Source organism: Triticum aestivum, chromosome 4D (genome assembly GCF_018294505.1).
Source record: "Triticum aestivum cultivar Chinese Spring chromosome 4D, IWGSC CS RefSeq v2.1, whole genome shotgun sequence".
NCBI classification, from domain to species: Eukaryota; Viridiplantae; Streptophyta; class Magnoliopsida; order Poales; family Poaceae; genus Triticum; species Triticum aestivum.
Window position 1 is genome coordinate 509,778,757 of NC_057805.1, and position 20,317 is coordinate 509,799,073.

Genomic DNA, 20,317 nt, shown 5'->3' on the forward strand with positions numbered 1-20,317 from the left:
TCGCCTTTTCAGTTTGTAAAAAGCAAAAGAAAATGATAAAAACTTCAAAAATTAAAATCCTTCCAGATGTAGTTATGTTACTACATGTACTAGTTAGGAAAATTTAAAAACTTAAATTTGGACATGTTTTGCAAAAAGTGTAGGGAAAATGTAAAACGGCTATAACTTTTGCATACGATGTCAGAAAAAATGTATAATATATCAAAATGTTCAGCACGAAAATCCGCATCCGATTTTGACGGCCTACGGCCTGTTTGCAAATTTTTAGAATCCTCAAATTCTAAAAGGAAAAAAAGTTATGCTCAAATTTCTGTTTTTTTGAATTTTTGTTAAATCTGGTCAAACTATGGTCAAACTACTTATTCAAGAAGTATTAGTGTTACTAAATAATTATTCAAGAATATTAGTGTTACTAAATAATTATTTCAGTTTTTTTTGAATTTTGGTCAAATCTGGTCAAACTAATTATTCAAGAAATATTAGTGTTACTAAATAATTATTTCAGTTTTTTTGAATTTTGGTCAAATCTGGTCAAACTGTGGTCAAACTACTTATTCAAGAAATATTAGTGTTACTAAATAATTATTATTATTTAGAACAATAGTTTCAAACTCAAACAGTGAAATGTGTGACTTCATGCTCAAGCTAAATTCCTGAGGGTTAATAGGATTGACATCTTACTATTGTCAGGAAAACAACAAGTGCAGACTTGGAAACGAGGGAGAATAGAACCCGAAAGTTAAGCGTGCTCAGGCTGGAGTAGTGAGGTGATGTGTGACCGTCCGGGAAGTTAGATGATTTGGAATGATGAGGGTTGATTAGAGATTAGAGGTTAAATTGAGCAGTGATGAGGGGTGATTAGAGATTGGAGGTTAAAATAATTCAAAATTTTAAAAATAAAAAAAATCAAAAAAGAATAAAAAAAATCATAAAATTGCATTTAGTACCGGTTGGTGTTACCAACCGGGACTAAAGGTGGACCTCCAGGCAGCGGCCACGTGGAGGGCCTTTAGTCCCGGTTCGTGTAAGAACCGGGACTAAAGGGGGAGGCTTTAGTAACAACCCTTTAGTCCCAGTTTCAGAACCGGGACTAAAGGCCCTTATGAACCGTGACTAAAGGCCTTTTTTCTACTAGTGAAAGCTGCCAAAAGCTGAACCGTGGCGAAGAGGACAGTGACAAGTGAGTCCGCCAGAGCATCAAGACTCATCTCAGCATGCATGCAGTTTATCTACTACTACTGTATATCATACGGTGTCTCGAGTTGGCTCTCTCTATAGGTCCGGAGTGCTTCGGACCACACGTGTGGCACTTATCATTTGGGATAGGTTATCATATTGTTACTAATACAGCTTAATAGACTTTCTATGTTCATCAACAATCTCACAAGCTTTGTAGGTACGCTTAAAACTTTAGTTTTAAACCACATCAAGTAACAACGATCTTGGTATATGTTTTTTACAACAACCTTCGAAAGGTACTAACATATCTAGGTATAATATGTATTTTTTAGAATCCCCCCCTAGAGTTCTCCCACCCAAAGTCCAAAATTCAAGAGTCACCCCTTAGGCTTTGGCTGATTCAGTTTCCAATTTAAACCATATTGAGAACCTGAACAAGTCGGCCTCTTTTATAAGGAAAACTGATTCAGTTTCCAATTTAAACCATATTGAGAACCTGAACAAGTCGGCCTCTTTTATAAGGAAAACCGGGCCAAAAACCGTACATATAGTGAGGGTAAAAGAAGAACAGAGAAAAAAAATAATGTCCAAGATAAGGCACAAGAGGTACTGTAGTATAGTGATCTTGGTGGATGGATGAAGTATACCACGATCCACTAAAGCATAAAGATAAGAGGAAATATTGCGGCCACATCCGCCTGCCATAGTTTTACCATGAGTGCCTCTTTCTCGTGTTCTTCTTTTGTTGTCCTATACAGTTCTAATTTTTCGTCTTTGTTTTGTTTGAGCTGACGTCTTTTGTGCCATCTCGGTGTTTCATCTTCTAATATACAGAATGATGTACATTTTGACGGTTTGGGATTCTGCACTCCGAGTCACTCACTGGGTCCAGGATATTCAGTATCCAGCATAAATAGTCAGCAAATATTTAATGTACAAGATGTAATTCCAGGAGCCTAAATATGATAATGTGCCTCCTTGTCTCATGCAGTAAAAAAAAATCTGGAACAATGTGAAACATACAATAACATGGAAAATACGCGAAGAGGAATTGTTTTGTAGGCTGGGAGAAAAATCTCAACTGGCTTTCCCATAATCGAGTAACTTTTTCGATGACAATTCAATTAATTCTTCCATCTGAATATTTTGCTTTCAAAAGAGATTAGTACATAATTCTTCGCATCAGTTACATATACCAATAAGTTTATACCACAGGTCAAGAGTTTTTTCATAAATTGTGGCTACAGTAAATGTACCTTCTTAAGCTTTGCTTTGGGATTGAGATCTTTCAATCGCAAAGCATGTACCACGGTGTGTTACTGCGTTTATATATATGCCGCAGCAACAGAAATGTAGGTAAAATGAACACAAGCACCTAGCAAATAAAAGATTTTCCTAGATGAACAAAAAACACCTAGCACAATTGCAACAGTTATGCATTTGCCATGACTTATGAAAAACAAAATTATCGTAAATTTTGCCATTGATCAAATATAAGAAAGATTACCAATAATACATACAAAAATAGTGCATTTGCCATGTATGTTATAGTAAACTTGCCATGGAAAAAATATAAGTAAATTTGCAATGGTCCATCGAAGTTACTTTGTCATGGCAAAATAAAAAGTAAAGAATTTTCCATGTATGTTAAAGTAATATTGCTATGACAATAAAGGTAAATTTGCCATGGCAACAATAAAAAGTGAAATTTGCCATGGCAATAAATTATTTTTTTACCATGACAATAAAAGTAAATTTAGTAAATTTACCATGCTAGAGAAGTAAAAATTGCCATGTCCTCCAAAGGAAAAAGATGTTATGATAATCAAATTTCCATACATTTGGTCGTGTGATTATTCCAAAAATAATGTCTATGATGTATTCCAAAAAATGGCTATTCCAATATTAATTTCCATTGTATTTTTATTATAATTGTGATGCTTTGTATAAGAAAATTTGTCATGTAAAATAATTTTGCCATGATACAAAAGAAGACATTTGCCATGGTACTTGAATTAAACTTGCCATGGTACATAAATTAAGTTTGCCATGATACATAAAGTAAGATTGCCATGATTGAGAAATGATATTGACATGGCACATGAAAAAATATTGCCATGATACGAAAACGAATTTGCCATGGTCCATGAATTAAATTTTCCATGATAATAAAAATGAAATTGCCATGGTGCATGAAGTAAATTTGCCTACACCACGCATATGACCACTACAAAAATAATTATCTAAAACTTGCTATGGTTTTCAAGACACAAATGTTTTCAAAACTTACCATGTCAATGAACTAAAAGAATGCAAATTTTCCATGATGTAAAAATTGCCTTGGCACTACTATACAACATGTTACTTGACATGGTGAAATTACCATGATGTAGACAAAATGTTTTCAAAACTTGTCAAAGTTTTGGAATTTTGTTCTCTGAAAAACATGTCAAATTTTTGAAAATGAAGATTTACCATGGTCCATAAAAATTGAAATTTCCATGTTGCATCTACCATTTGTCTATAAAAAATGAATTAGCCATGGTCTATAAGGAAAGAAATTTACCATGGCAACATATTACATTTTTTTTGCCATGGTTTAAAAATACTTTGATTTGCCATTAGAAACAAATAAAAAGATGTTGAGTTACATAATCACAAAAGGGGAGATGCCATGGGAAAAATGTTGACACATGGCAACTATTCAGAAACGGTAAACCGTTAACAAAAGAGAACAAATTTTTTTATTCCCTAAAATAATGGCAAAGTTGCCATGGAAAAATTCTAGAGAACATGAATTAGACCTAAGAAATTTCGTGTGATCATTCCATTCATTTTTCACAAAATTTCCATGTGCTATAAAATCAATTTTTCATGAATTTGTCATGCAACTAGTTACAAGATTTCCAAACATTGCCATGATGATGTGTGAGCCCCATCGATTTTTGTATCGACTAATCCAATCACCAAGCAACCCTGTAAACAAATGGCAAAATTTCCATGGTAAAAAATCTAGAGAACACAATTACACCTAAAATTGCCGATTAGTCCTTCCATTTTACACATAATTGCCATGTGCTATAAGTCAAATTATCATGAATTTGCCAGGTAACTATTACAAGACTTCTAAAATTGCCGTGTTGTTATGTTAACTCCTCACTCATAGCAACTAATCCAATCACCAAGCAAACACTACACATAATCTGGGGGGCAAAGAAGAATCGCAAAAGGTGGAGAGAGCATGCATACCATCAGAGCAGCAGGAACTTCCTACTTGGACATCTACGCGAGCCGCTCGACAGTGGTGGAGCCAGTGGAAAATGAAATTGCCAACCTCTTCAATTCTCTCCAAGCAGCAGCTCATCCTCTAGCGCGCCGCCTCCGCGAGCACCAACAGCTCCTCCTGTGGCATGGTACCTCCACCTCCTCACCACCAGCTCCTCCTGTGGTTGGAACAGGGGAGGGCACCAGCCCATCGACGATCGTCGGCTGAGGATGGAGGAGGTCACGCCCATTGACGGTGTCCTGGACTAGGGGGTACACACCATGTTGTCTCCTGACCAGGTGGACCGGGCCGAGGACCCCCATGGCGGTTCACTATTGGGCTACTTCAAGCAGCCCATGACATATACGAGGAAGATTTCACAAGACTTGGTGATCAAGACAAGGACTCCTCTCCACCGACGTAGCTGACTAGGACTCTTGTTAAGTTGTTATCCTAGGCCTCTGGTACATTATATAAGCCAAGGCCAGGCTAGTCATAGATATATTCATACACTCATCATACCCCTAGGATTTAGACCACAACCTATGATCTCGAGGTAGATCAACTATGTACTTGATACATCATCATCAATATAAACGAGAGCATGACGTACGGTTTTACCTCTATCAAGAGGGCCCGAACCTAGGTAAACACCGTTTCTTTCGTCTCCTGTTACCCATCGATCCAAGATCCACAGCTCGGGACCCCCTACCCGAGATCAGCCAGTTTTGACACCGACACCCGTGTACGGCAAACATTGGAGATGGAGCTGTAGGTGGGAAGACTTCTATCGTCGACCATCATGAGCATGAAGGAAATATGCCCTAGATGCAATAATAAAGTTGTTATTTATATTTCCTTATATCATGATAAATGTTTATTATTCATGCTAGAATTGTATTAACCAGAAACTTGATACATGTGTGGATACATAGACAAAACATAGTGTCCATAGTAAGCCTCTACTAGACTAGCTCGTTGATCAAAGATGGTTAAGTTTCCTAACCATAGACATGTGTTGTCATTTGATGAACGGGATCACATCATTAGGAGAATGATGTGATGGACAAGACCCATCTGTTAGCTTAGCATAATGATCGATAAGTTTTATTGCTACTTCTTTCTTCATGACATATACATATTCCTTTGACTATGAGATTATGCAACTCCCGAATACCGGAGGTATACCTTGTGTGCTATCAAACGTCACAACGTAACTGGGTGATTATAAAGATGCTCTACAGGTATCTCTGAAGGTGTTTGTTGGGTTGGCATAGATCTAGATTAGGATTTGTCACTCCGAGTATCGGAGAGGTATCTCTGGGCCCTCTCGGTAATGCACATCATAATAAGCCTTGCAAGCAATGTGACTAATGAGTTAGTTGCGGGATGATGCATTATGGAACGATTAAAGAGACTTGCCGGTAACGAGATTGAACTAGGTATAAAGATACCGACGATCGAATCTCGGGCAAGTAACATACCAATGACAAAGGGAATAATGTATGTTGTCATTACGGTTTGACCGATAAAGGTCTATGCATAGATGATATGCACGAGTAGAACACAAAGAGTTGTGGGTGGTGATCATCATACTGCTGATACGTCTTCAACGTATCTATAATTTTTTATTATTCCATGCTGTTATATTATCATTCTTGGATGTTTTATAATCATTTTATATCATTTTTTGGTACTAACCTTTGACATAGTGCCAAGTGCCAGTTGTTGTTTTCTGCATGTGTTTTACATCGCAGGAAATCAACACCGAACGGAGTTCAAACACAGTGAAACTTTTTGTGGATTGTTTTTGGACCAGAAGACATCCAGTGGGCCGGAGAAGCACCTGGGGGGGGGGGGTGCTCCGAGGGGAGCACAACCCACCAGGGCGCGCCTGGGCCCCCAGGCGCGCCCAGGTGGGTTGTGCCCACCTCGGGTGCCCCCTGAACCGCCTCTTTGCTCTATAAATACCCCAATATTCCAGAAACCCTAGGGGAGTCGACGAAAATCAATTCTATCCGCTGCAGAGTCCAGAACCACCAGATCCAATCTAGACACCATCACAGAGGGGTTTTCACCACTTCCATTGGTGCCTCTCCGATGATGCGTGAGTAGTTCTTTGTAGACCTTCGGGTCCGTAGTTAGTAGCTAGATGACTTCCTCTCTCTTGTTTGATTCTCAATACAATGGTCTCTTTGAGATCCATATGATGTAACTCTTTTTGTGGTGTGTTTGTTGGGATCCGATGAACTTTGAGTTTATGATCAGATCTATCTTTTTATCCATGAAAGTTATTTGAGTTTCTTTGATATCTTAAATGCATGATTGCTTATAGCCTCGTATTTATTCTCCGATATTTGGGTTTTGTTTGGCCAACTTGATCTATTTATCTTGCAATTGGAAGAGGTGCTTTGTAGTGGGTTCGATCTTGTGGTGGTTGATCCCAGTGACAGAAGGGGAACCGACACGTATGTATCGTTGCTACTAAGGATAAAACGATGGTTTCTATTTCTACATAAATAGATCTTGTCTACATCATGTCATCGTTCTTATTGCATTACTCCGTTTCTCCATGAACTTAATACACTAGATGCATGCTGGATAGCGGTCGATGTGTGGAGTAATAGTAGTAGATGCAGGCAGGAGTCGGTCTACTAATCTTGGACGTGATGCCTATATAATGATCATTGCCTGGATATCGTCATGATTATTTGAAGTTCTATCAATTGCCCAATAGTAATTTGTTTACCCACCGTTTGCTATTTTTCTCGAGAGAACCCACTAGTGAAACCTACGGCCCCCGGGTCTCTTCTTTAATATATCTGCCTTTGCGATCTATTTTTCTTTGCTTTTATTTTCAGATCTATTAAACCAAAAATACAAAAATACCTTGCTGCACTTATTTCATTTGGTATTCGATCTATCAATATTTACAACTCTCTCACGTCCGTTTGCCAATTTCTGGCGCCATTACCCGAAAGGGATTGACAACCCCTTTTAATACGTCGGGTTGCGAGTATTTTTTATTTGTGTGCATGTGTTGTTTACGTAGTGTTGCTTGGTTCTCCTACTGGTTCGATAACCTTGATCTCATCACTGAGGGAAATACCTATCGTCGCTGTGCCGCATCATCCCTTCCTCTTTGGGGAAATACCGACGTAGCTTCAAGCCGCATCAAAAGGAATTTATGGCGCCGTTGCCGGGGAGGACCTTCAACATCTACCAGGTTCCTAATCACAAATCTCATCCCCTCACAATTTACATTATTTGCCCTTTGCCTCTCGTTTCCTCTCCCCACTTCACAAAAATTTGCCGTTTTATTCGCCCTCTTTTTCGTTTGCTGTTTTCTTGTTAGATCTATCCTTTGCCTGCAATCATGAGTGATTTTGGTATGCCACCAACAGATGATGGCCTAACTCCTAAGATTGGACGTACGGGCAATCTGGATGCTTAAACTTTTATCTTCGGGCCGGAGAATGTTATGGGAAAAGAATGTATCCAAGAAATTTTTTAATTGTGTTGGAAATCTGAGTCTTGATGATGCTCCTATACTTAGAACTACTAGATCTTATGCGGATGCTATTTCAGCACTAGTTTTGAAACTTGAAAGTAAATTTATCCGTACTCATCCTACTTTGCAAAGATTGTTTTTTGAGCTTCCCGTTATAAAGAATCCTAAAGCTAAAAAGTTGGCCACCCTCGTTCTTATGAATGAAATTGACTACATAATACGGGAAACTAGGGAAATCTTTGATTTTTATGGTATGAATCGTGAAAAGCCCGTGATAGATGAAATTCTTTGTAATAGTGATTATGCGTTAAGACATTTGCTTGGGGATAATAAAATCTTTGATGAGAATCTTGAAAAGGAAGTCCCCATTCTAGATGTAATCCAACAAGTTTTCAATAATGTTAATCAACATTACTCTTGGATTGTTGCCGGAAATCAACGGGGTTATGATAATGGGCAATTTAATAGTGCTAAGGTTTCTATGGACGATATGTTTTATGTTGTTTTTACAAAACCTCATGGCGAGAACACGTCTAAAGAAATTAAGAAGAAATATGACAAAACTTAGATCATTGCTTTATGCCTAGCTAGGGGCGTGAAACAATAGCGCTTGTTGGGAGGCAACCCAATGAATAAAATTTATTTTTTCTTTTTGCTTTCTGTTCTTGAGTGTTTGCACAATTATGCTACTGTTATGATTGTGTCTTTTGTGTTTTAATTAGTGTTTGTGCCAAGTAAAGCCTTTAGGATCTTCTTGAGTGATAGTTGTTTAATCTTGCTGAGGAAAACATAAACTTTTGCGTCCAGAGTTACAATTTTTAAAAATCACAGATGTGACGAAAAATTCTGAAGTTTTTACAGTAGATTGATATACAAATTGCTCAGGTCGTCCTAATCTTTCAGGATTTTGGGAGTTACATAATTATTAGAACAATTCAGATTGCTACAGACTGTTCTGTTTTTGACAGATTCTATTTTCTTTGCATTGTGTGCTTGTTTTGATGATTCTATGGTTTTCTTTGATGAGTTTTTGCTTTAGAAAAGTTGGAATACAGTAGATATAATGCAAGAATAAAATATGAATGGGTGGCAACAGTACTTATAGTAGTGATTTGTTTTCTTATACTAACGGATCTCACGAAGGTTTTGTTGAGTTTTGTATGATTGAAGTTTTCAAGTTTTGGGTTATCTTACGGTGGATGAAGGAATAAAGAGTAATAAGAGTCAGGCGGAGGCCTTGCTGAAGAAATTCCGCGCCTTCGCTCCCGCGCCTTTGACCGGCGGTGCTACCGATCTTGCAGCTCTGGCCGGTGGTACAGGTGAAGGCAATGCCACCAAGGAGGGAGCACCCCTTGCGGGCAACGGCGACGTCCAGGGATGACTTGCTCGCGGCTGCTTTCCTGTTTTACTCCTGCAACATGCATCATGCCTCGTGGAGGCGTTTAAACTTGCGTTTGGTATTGTGAGAACAATATGTCTTGTAATAATTGCTTGAGACTTGTGATTTTCTTCCTATTTGCTTTTCGTTCTACGTCAGCAGGGCCCGGCCCCGCACATACCCGCCGTTGGGTCGTCCGGAGACCAGGACGAGACCAAGGAGTGAGGGGCTACGTGACCAGTTAGGCTACTGAGTCGCGATGCTCAGAAGTCCCCCTTGACGCGCAAACAGCTTATAAGAAGGAGACGCAGGAATAGGTCTAGTATTCTACGTCGGCAGGGCCCGGCCACGCGCATACCGCAGCCACCGTTGGGTCGTCCGGAGACCAGGACGAGACCAAGGAGTGAGGGGCTACGTGACCAGTTAGGCTCCTGAGTCGCTATGCTCAGGAGTCCCCCTTGACGCTCAAATGACCTCCATACCTTTGTCCTCGCCGAGGCTCGGCTCGGGAGGGGCACGTGACGACCAGGTCCGGGGGACCTGGCTAGGTGGCGTACGCTTGGGCGTGGCCCGAGCGCAGAACCCGTGCCCAGCCCCCTCGCGCAACTATCCTAAGGGGAGGTGTTGCGGTGAGGCCGGACACTGAGCTCAAGGGCTCCCTGAGGTTGATACGGCCATGGGGCCGCCCTCAGTTGTTTATCACCAGCGCGGAGCATAGCGCTTCTGCACTTGCACGGGCATAGCGGCTCCTCGGCAGTGTCGACGGCCAGCGCGGAGCATGGTGCTTCCACTGGTACGTGGGAGGGGAGTCCCTACTGCGGAGAGCCCCCGGGGCATGTACTGCCCCGCCCTGACACGTGGCTTGCACGGCAGGGCTAGACGAGGTGTGTCTGGGCACTCGTGAGCCAGCGCGGGACTCACGAGGCCCTACCTCAAGGCGGGTTGCGCCTGGTCTTGATTCTTGATAGTTGTGGTGGTCCTGCGAGGTGGTTAGACAACCTGCGCCGGATGAATCTCCTGAGGTTACCGCGTGAGAAGACCAAGCACCAGCGACCCCAGGAGGTGACATGAACGGGGCCGGCCCGCCAGACAGAGCTCAGCCGTTGGATTTATCGATGCTGTAGGGACGGGCCCGAGCACAGGCACCGTGCCTACCCCTCTCACGCGAAGGGTCCTAAAGAAAGACAATCGGCGCGCGGCTCCCGTGGTGGGTGACAGCCAAGCAGGTGATAACCACAGACAGATTATGCATGAAAAGCGAACTAGCTTAGGCAAATGCAAGAACAATACATGCCGCTGGGCTGGGCCCGAGCGGCTCGGGGATGATGCAGCCTGAGGGGCGCCCCCAGCAAGGTAAGCTAAAGATGTAAAGGGATACATGCCGCAGGGACGGACCCATGCGGCCTGAGAATGATGCAGCCCGAGGGGCGCTCCCAGCTAAATAAACTTGGGAGATGTCACCTGGTTCTGTCGTTGAAGGGGTGTTGAGGCAGCTGAAGACGCATGATGAAGGGGTTGCTCCTCACGAGCCACCAGGGCCCTGAGCCTCGGGAGGCTCTGGGGGTCCAGGCGGTTCCTTGAGGGCCGTCTCCGTCTCCGCCAGGACCGCGCGATGTCGGCCTCTTGAGCCGCCAGGATGCTCCGCAGGTTGCGCTGGAAGGCGGACGCCACGCTCGGCAGGCCAAAAGGCATGCGAACATAGCTGTGAGGCGGGCCCTCGCAGCGTCCCACGCGTGAAGGCCAGAAAAGCTCTTGAGACGCGGCCCTGTTGAGCCCTGGGATGTCGATGCAGACGCGCAGCCCGCCATCCTCGCTGGGATGGGGAGCCGCGCCAGGTGAGCGACGGTCGCCGCGCATGGCTCTTGCATCTTGCAGTTCCTGAGTGGTCTTGGCAATGAACTCCTGAGCGCCGGGCGCTCCTCGTCCGGTGTCCTCCTGAGGGAAGCGTGCTGCAAAGCACGCCTCCACGTGGTGCCCGAGCGCCTCCCTCGTGATGTTGGCAAGGTCTGAGGCCCTCTAGAAGAGAGCCCCCGAGCCCTACCCAAGGAGGGCGCCGGGTGCGCCTTCCTATGCGAGGGAGGGAGGCGCCCCAGGCGCGGGCGCTGATCCCGACGTGGCTCCACCTGCGGCGCCGTCCTCCTGAGGCCCAGTGCGGAGTAGCTGCTTCTTCTTCTTGGGGACGACCTCAGGAGGGTACTATGCTGCATTGTTGTCGGGGTATTCGATGGACGCTGCTTGGAAGGCGCGCTCAAGGGAGCACACCACATCTCTTTCTTCGCAGGGGACTGTGATGATTCCGCCGCTTCCTGACATCTTGAGGACGTTGTAGCCGTGGTGAGTCACTGCCATGAACTTGGCCAGGGCCGGATACCCGAGGATGGCATTGTATGGCAGACGGATGTGGGCAACGTCGAAGTCGATGAGCTCGGTGCGGTAGTTGTGCGCTGTCCGAAGGTGACAGGGAGGCGGACCGCCCTATCGGTGTGGTGGAACCGTCGGTCACTCCTGAGAAGGGCTTGGTAGGCTGAAGCTGATTGTAGGGCACTTGAAGGCTGTCGAACGTCTCGACGGACAGGACGTTGAGCCCTGCGTCGCCGTCGATGAGGGTCTTGGTGACTTGTACGTTGCTGATGACGGGTGAGCAGAGCATCGGGAGAGTGCTAGTGGTGGCTGCGCACTTGAGCTGATCTGCCGAACTGAAGGTGATGGCGCATTTGGACCACCTAAGCGAGCGTGTGGCCTCGAGCCTGGGGAGGACTGCGTTCACCTCACGAGCAAACTGGTTGAAGATGCGCTGAGAGGCTGGGGCCTGAGCTCCGCCCAGGATGCAGGCGATAGCCCTCGGCTCCTGGAAGACCCCAGCCCCTCGTCCTGGTGGTGGTCGTCATTCCTTCTTGGTGGTGGCGGCAGCGGAGGAAGCCCAGCATTGCCCTGAGGACGGTCCTCGCGAGGCTGATCCCTCTAGGCGCCCTCGCGAGGTTGGTCCTGCCAGCGGTCCTCGCGAGGCCGGTCACGCCACTCCTGGCGAGGGCCACGGTCGTCCCAGCGTCCTCCGCCACATCCTCCTCCTCGGCCGTAGCCCCAGTCGTTGCGCTCGGGGCGTCGACCGAGGTGTCCATCTCGAATGGCCCTGAGCTCCTGACAGTCGTTGGTGTTGTGGCTGTGAACGTTGTGGAAGGCGCAGAACAGCCGACTGCTCTTGGATGACTCAGGTTGGTCGCGGCCGCGCTTCGTGTCCGGCTCCGCCGTGAGTACAGCCACCCCTTGCGGTTCACGTCCTTGGCCTTGGCTTTCTTCTCCTCTAGGTCGGCAGCTGGGAGCTTGAGAAGGGAAAGGTGCCCTTCCTCAGCCTTTGCACACTTGGTCGCCAGGTTGAACAGCTCCAGGGATGTGCACAACTCCTCGTGGATGGCGAGCTCCTCCTTCATCTTACGTTGCGGACGCCATTGGAGAACGCAGAGATGATGGCCTCGACCGTCATCTTGGGGATCTTGAGGCGAACATTGTTGAAGCGCTGGATGTACTTCTGGAGGGTCTCCCCTGGCTGCTGCTTGATGCGGTGCAGGTCACCCGCGGCAGGAGGGCGGTCGCGAGTGCCCTGGAAGTTGGCGATGAAGCGGTCGCGCATCTCGTTCCAGGAGGAGATTGAGCTCGGAGGCAGGTTAAGGAGCCATGAGCGGGCGCCATCCTTGAGAGCCATGGGGAACCGGTTCACCATGACTTTTTCGTCGCCGTTGGCCGCCTCGATGCTCAGTTCGTAGAGCCGTAGGAACTCCGCGGGGTCGGGGGTGTCGTCGTAGCGAGAAGGCAGGTCTGGCTTGAACTTGCCCGGCCATGCGACGCTACGCAGCTCAGGAGTGAAGGCGCGGCAGCCGGCGGTGTCCACTGGGACCCTTAGCAGATGTGGAGCCTGCCCTTGATGTCCGCGCACCGCCACCACAGGCGGCGCACAGTCTTGTCGTAGTGGTTCTGGGAGCGCGGGAGCGTTTTCTTGCGGACGAGGAACTTCTTGGCAGCTTCCTTCTTCGCGCACGGGTGCCCGACGCGGCGGGTCACGCCGGGGGGCTGCACGCCTTGGCGCCAGTACGCCGTCTTGGTGCGGAGGTGGTGGCGGTGGTGCTCCATGGGCCACGTCACCCGCAGTTGGCGGAGGGCGAGGCAGCGAGGCAGCCCCCTACGACGCTGACGAGCTCGGCCATGTGGTCCAGCCAGTCCTCGTAGAGGTCGTCGATGGGGCGGTAGCGCAGGAGTTCGCGCGCCATGCACAGCGCGACCTGCGCGTCCGTGGGAGCGCGACGGGCGTGAGACGACGAGTCGGCCGGGGTCAACGACAGAGTGGCGGTGCGGCCGTCCCGCCGCACCGAGGGGTGCAGCGAGGACGCTTGTTGCTCGTTCGCCGCCGGTCCGGTGGCGGCGTTGGCGGCAGGCGACGGAGAACGACGGGGTGGCCCACCGACAGGAGCTGTCTGAGCAACATGGGAGGCGAGGGCGGCCCGGCGCTCAGCGCGAGCTCGGCGAGCGTCCGCCATGGAGACGGTGAAGTGATGGGACGCGGATCGACGAAAGGAAAGCTTCGGTGCACCCCTACCTAGCGCGCCAAATGTCGGATTTCGGGTTCCGGCAAAACCCTTGAGCTTCGAACACTGGGGTGCGCACGAAGATCTCCCCCTACCTAATTAGGCCCTCGACCTCGCCGCGATCTCAAAGCTTAGCTCGACGAACTCGCAACACAAGGGACACAAGATTTATACTGGTTCGGGCCACCATTGTGGTGTAATACCCTACTCCAGTGTGTGTGGTGGATTGCCTCTTGGGCTGAGGATGAACAGTACAAGGGGGAGAACAGCCTCCTGAGGAGAGGTGTTCTTGTGCTTGGTGGGTGTGAGGATGGGATGGATCTGTTCGAGGTGAGTTCTCCACTCGTCCCGGATGAGTTGCCTCCTACTGTGGTGGCTAGTCCTATTTATAGAGGCCCTGGTCCTCTTCCCAAATATTGAGCGGGAAGGGATCCAACAACGGCCAAATTTGAAGGGGGACAGCTAGTACAAGCTATCCTGACTAAAGGTGGTCTTCGCCTGCCAAAGGCTCTGGTGGTGACACCGCCTTGGGCTCCACGGTGACCTCCGTCCTGTCGTCTTGCTGGTCTTGGTCTCGTTGCACCGATAAGGAAACCTTTGCATGATGCCTCGGTACTCCTCGCCTGCGCTTGGCACCAAAGAGGAAGCGAGGACACTATGCGCGCTGGCGCCCGCCTGGCCTTGGTTATCATGACTTACGTCATTGGAACCTCGCGAGGTTCGCCTTGCCTTGATCTCTCCACCCCTCGCGAGCCAGCCTGGGGAGGCCACTCCCGAGGAGGTCTTGCATCGTCCTCCTCGTGAGGCTTGGCCCCTCGCGAGGGTCTTGAGCGTTTGCTGGTGAAGATGGGCCGCAACGGGCCGCTAGCAGAGCCACACCATGGGCCGCAGGCAGGCAAGTCTGGGGACCCCCGTTCCCAGAACGCCGACAAACGGAGTCTTAGTCATCTTGCCCATGAGGCATGGTTCGCAAGCATCAAGTGATTCATAATCAAGTGATTCCAAAAGCCCATCAGCATGGAGTTTCTTCATGCGCTTTACACCAATATGACCTAAACGGCAGTGCCACAGATAAGTTGCACTATCATTATTAACTTTGCATCTTTTGGCATCAATATTATGAATATGTGTATCACTACAATCGAGATTCAATAAACCATTTATATTGAGTGTATGACCATCGAAGGTTTTATTCATGTAAATAGAACAACAATTATTTGTTGACTTGAATAACCATATTGCAATAAACATGATCCAATCATATTCATGCTCAACGCAAACACCAAATAACATTTATTTTAGGTTCAACACTAATCCCAAAGGTAAAGGGAGTGTGCGATGGTGATCTTATCAACCTTGGAATCACTTCCAACACACATCATCACCTCGCCCTTAACTAGTCTCTGTTTATTTTGCAACTCCCGTTTCGAGTTACTATTCTTAGCAACTGAACCAGTATCAAATACCGAGGTGTTGCTATAAACACTAGTAAAGTACACATCCATAACATGTATATCCAATATACCTTTGTTCACTTTGCCATCCTTCTTATCCGCCAAGTATCTAGGGCAGTCCCACTTCCAGTGACCATTTCCTTTGCAGTAGAAGCACTCAGTTTCAGGCTTGGGTCTAGCTTTGGGCTTCTTCATGGGAGTGGCAACTTGCTTGCCATTCTTCTTGAAGTTCCCTTTCTTTCCCTTGCCCTTTTACTTGAAACTAGTGGTCTTGTCAACCATCAACACTTGATGCTTTTTCTTGATTTCTACCTTTGCCGATTTCAGCATCGCGAAGAGCTTGGGAATTGTTTCCGTTATCCCTTGCATATTATAGTTCATCACGAAGTTCTAGTAACTCGGTGATAGTGACTAGAGAATTTGGTCAATCACTATCTTATCTGGAAGATTAACTCCCACTTGATTCAAGTGATTGTAGTACCCAGACAATCTAAGCACATGCTCACTGGTTGAGCTATTCTCCTCCATCTTGTAGGAAAAGTACTGTCGGAGGTCTCATACCTCTCGACACGGGCATGAGTATGAAATACCAATTCTTGGAAGATCTTATATGCTCCGTCGCGTTCAAAACATTTTTGAAGTCCCGATTCTAAGCCGTAAATCATGGTGCACTAAACTATCAAGTAGTCATCATATCGATCTTGCCAAACGTTCATAACGTCTGCATCTGCTCCTGCAATAGTTCTGTCACCTAGCGGTGCATCAAGGACATAATTCTTCTGTGCAGCAATGAGGATAATCCTCAGATCATGGACCAAGTCCGCATCATTGCTACTATCATTTTTCAACTTATTTTTCTCTAGGAACATATCAAAAAATAAACGGGGAGCTACATCGCGTGCTATTGATCTACAACATAGTTATGCAAATACTATCAGGACTAAGTTCATGATAAATTAAAGTTCAATTAATCATATTACATAAGAACTCCCACTTAGATAGACATCCCTCGAGTCATCTAAATGATCACGTGATCCAAATCAACTAAACCATGTCCGATCATCACGTGAGATGGAGTAGTTTCAATGCTGAACATCACTATGTTGATCATATCTACTATATGATTCACGTTCGACCTTTCGGTCTCCAGTGTTCCGAGGCCATATCTGCATATGCTAGGCTCATCAAGTTTAACCCGAGTATTCTGCGTGTGCAAAACTGGCTTGCACCCGTTGTATGTGAACGTAGAGCTTATCACACCCGATCATCACGTGGTGTCTCAGCACAAAGAAATGTCGCAATGGTGCATACTAAGGGAGAACACTTATACCTTGAAATTTTAGTAAGGGATCATCTTATAAAGCTACCGCCAAACTAAGCAAAATAAGATGCATAAATGATAAACATCACATGCAATCAAAATATGTGACATGATATGGCCATCATCATCTTGTGCCTTTGATCTCCATCTCCAAAGCACCGTCATGATCACCATCGTCACCGGCTTGACACCTTGATCTCTAGCGAAGCATCGTTGTCGTCTCGCCAACTATTGCTTCTACGACTATCGCTACCGCTTAGTCATAAAGTAAAGCAATTACATGGCGATTGCATTTCATACAATAAAGCGACAACCATATGGCTCCTGCCAGTTGCCGATAACTGTGTTACAAAACATGATCATCTCATACAACAATTTATAATCACGTCTTGACCATATCACATCACAACATGCCCTGCAAAAACAAGTTAGACGTCCTCTACTTTGTTGTTGCAAGTTTTACGTGGCTGCTACGGGCTTAGCAAGAACGGTTCTTACCTACGCATCAAAACCACAACGATTTTTTGTCAAGTGTGTTGTTTTAACCTTCAACAAGGACCGGGCATAGTCACACTTGATTCAACTAAAGTTGGATAAACAGACACCCACTAGCGACCTATGTGCGAAGCACGTCGGTAGAACCAGTCTCGCGTAAGCGTACGCATAATGTCGGTCTGAGCCGCTTCATCCAAAAATACCGCTGAATCAAAGTATGACATGCTAGTAAGCAGTATGACTATTATCGCCCACAACTCTTTGTGTTCTACTCGTGCATATAACATCTACGCATAGACCTGGCTCGGATGCCACTGTTGGGGAACGCAGTAATTTCAAAAAAATTCCTACGCACACGCAAGATCCATCTAGGTGATGCATAGCAACGAGAGGGGAGAGTGTTGTCCACGTACCCTCGTAGACCGAAAGCGGAAGCGTTATGACAACGCGGTTGATGTAGTCGTACGTCTTCACGATCCGACCGATCCTAGCACAGAAGGTACGACACCTCCGCGATCTGCACACTTCAGCTCGGTGACGTCCCACGAACTCTAGATCTAGCTGAGTTCAAGGGAGAGTTTCGTCAGCACGATGGCGTGGTGACGGTGATGATGAAGCTACCGGCGCAGGGCTTCGCCTAAGCACTGCAACGATATGACCGAGGTGGAAATCTGTGGAGGAGGGCACCGCACACGGCTAAACAATCAACTTGTGTGTCTATGGGGTGCCCCCCTCCCCCGTATATAAAGGAGTGGAGGAGGGGAGGGCCGGCCCTCTCTATGGCGCGCCCAAGGAGGAGTCCTACTCTCGGTGGGAGTAGGATTCCCCCCCTTCCCTAGTTGGAGTAGGAGAAGAAAGAAGAGGGAGAAGGAGAGAAGGAAAGGGGGGGCCGGCCCCCCACCCAATTCAGATTGGGCTTGGGGGGCGCGCCCTCCACCTGGCCGCCTCCTCCTCTCTCCCACTAAGGCCCATTAAGGCCCAATGACTCCCCGGGGGGTTCCGGTAACCCCACGGTACTCCAGTAAATGCCCGAACTCACTCGGAACCATTCCAATGTCCAAACATAGCCTTCCAATATATCGATCTTTATGTCTCGACCATTTTGAGACTCCTCGTCATGTCCGTGATCACATCCGGGACTCCGAACAACCTTCGGTACATCAAAACACATAAACTCATAATACCGATCGTCATCAAATGTTAAGCGTGCGGACCCTATGGGTTCGAGAACTATGTAGACATGACCGAGACTCATCTCCAGTCAATAACCAATAGCGGAACCTGGATGCTCATATCGGTTCCTACATATTGTACGAAGATCTTTATCGGTCAAACCGCATAACAACATACGTTGTTCCCATTGTCATCGGTATGTTACTTGCCCGAGATTCGATCGTCGGTATCATCATACCTAGTTCAATCTCGTTACCGGCAAGTCTATTTACTCGTTCCGTAATGCATCATCCCGCAACTAACTCATTAGTCACATTGCTTGCAAGGCTTATAGTGATGATCATTACCTAGAGGGCCCAGAGATACCTCTCCGATACAAGGAGTGACAAATCTTAATCTCGATCTATGCCAACTCAACAAACACCATCGGAGACACATGTAGAGCATCTTTATAATCACTCAGTTACGTTGTGACGTTTGATAGCACACAAGGTGTTCCTCCGGTATTCGGGAGTTGCATAATCTCATAGTCAGAGGAACATGTATAAGTCATGAAGAAAGCAATAGCAATAAAACTAAACGATCATTATGCTAAGCTAAGAGATGGGTCTTGTCCATCACATCATTCTCTAATGATGTGATCCCGTTCATCAAATGACAACACATGTCTATGGTCAGGAAAGTTAACCATCTTTGATTAACGAGCTAGTCAAGTAGAGGCATACTAGGGACACTTTGTTTTGTCTATGTATTCACACATGTATCAAGTTTCCGGTTAATAAAATTCTAGCATGAATAATAAACATTTATCATGATATAAGGAAATATAAATAACAACTTTATTATTGCCTCTAGGGCATATTTCCTTCAAGCACAACCCACCAGGGCACGCTTGGGGGCCCAGGCGCGCCCAGGTGGGTTGTGCCCACCTCGGGTGCCCTCTGAACCGCCCGTTTGCAATATAAATACCCCAATATTCCAGAAAACCTAGGGGAGTCGACAAAAATCAATTCTAGCTGCCACAGTGTCCAGAATCACCAGATCCAATCTAGACACCATCACAGAGCGGTTCACCACTTCCATTGGTGCCTCTCCGATGATGCGTGAGTAGTTCTTTGTAGACCTTTGGGTCCGTAGTTAGTAGCTAGATGGCTTCTTTTCACTCGTTTTATTCTCAATACAATGGTCTCTTGGAGATCCATATGATGTAACTCTTTTTGCGGTGTGTTTGTTGGGATCCGATGAACTTTGAGTTGATGATCAGATCTATCTTTTTATCCATGAAAGTTATTTGAGTTTCTTTGATCTCTTATATGCATGATTGCTTATAGCCTCGTATTTCTTCTCCGATATTTCGGTTTTGTTTGGCCAACTTGATCTATTTATCTTGCAATGGGAAGAGGTCCTTTGTAGTGGTTCCGATCTTACGGTGCTTGATCCCAGTGACAGAAGGGGAACCGACACATATGTATCGTTGCTACTAAGGATAAAACGATGGGGTCTATTTCTACATAAATAGATCTTGTCTACATCATGTCATCATTATTATTGCATTGCTCCATTTCTCCATGAACTTAATACACTAGATGCATGCTGGATAGTGGTCGATGTGTAGAGTAATAGTAGTAGACGCAGGCAGGAGTCCATCTACTAATCTTGGACGTGATCCCTATATAATGATTATTGCGTGGATATCGTCATGATTATTTGAAGTCCTATCAATTTCCCAACAGTATTTTGTTAACCCACCTTTTGCTATTTTTCTCGAGAGAAGCCACTAGTGAAACCTACGGCCCCCGGGTCTCTTCTTTAATATATCTGCCTTTGCGATCTATTTTCTTTTGCTTTTATCAGATCTATTAAACCAAAAATACAAAAATACCTTGCTGTACTTTATTTTATTTGGCGTTCGATCTATCAATATTTACAATTCTCTCACGTCTGTCTGCTAATTTATGGCACCG